We start from the raw sequence: 759 nt of genomic DNA on the forward strand, positions 1-759 counted from the left end.
TGCTCAGTCCACAAGGGGATTATTTTACTTAATTTAGCTACACCTTGAATATAACACAATACAGACAGACCTCCCTAGAAAACTATCCGTCAAGAACCAGGTCAAGAACCAGGTCCATCCTTACATTCTACATAAAAAAAATCTTGTATTTGTAATAAGGTTTTGCTTGATATATTGGTACCCAACTTTAACAAATCTCATTCTTCTATAACGATGTTCTTTACAATGATTATTTGATAGGAAAAGAAAAAAAGTCATAACACAATGCTACAAACATTCAAAAATATACTTTTCAAAATTGCATGTTAATTTTTTGGGCTGTTGAACATGGACGAAAAGAGGTCAGGGTCAGCGGTGCGCTGCATACCCTGAAATGAGTATGTAAAAACCAAACCAGGGTGGTGAAATCTCAACTTCAAGTGTTCTCTAGAAATAGGCTTCTGGAACATTCAAGGCAGATCTCACCACTCCAGATGTATTGTTAGGACAGGAATGGTGTTACTACTGTCTAACCCATATTTGGTCTGCTTGATATCCCAGACCCTGATCAGACCACACTGCAAAAAATGGGCTGCTGCCAGCGAGGCGTACGAGGAAGAAAACAGGGGGAGAACGGCTGCATTATCAGGAGTTTAACAGCATTATCTCTGTGAAGGGCTGAAGTACCATCAGGAACACGAGCAAAAGGAATGAAACGTTATTTGTGGCCTTGACATCCAGCAAACCCATCTAACTAAGCTGAACAGCCCCCACTGTACC

Source organism: Branchiostoma floridae, chromosome 6 (assembly GCF_000003815.2).
Source record: "Branchiostoma floridae strain S238N-H82 chromosome 6, Bfl_VNyyK, whole genome shotgun sequence".
NCBI lineage: Eukaryota > Metazoa > Chordata > Leptocardii > Amphioxiformes > Branchiostomatidae > Branchiostoma > Branchiostoma floridae.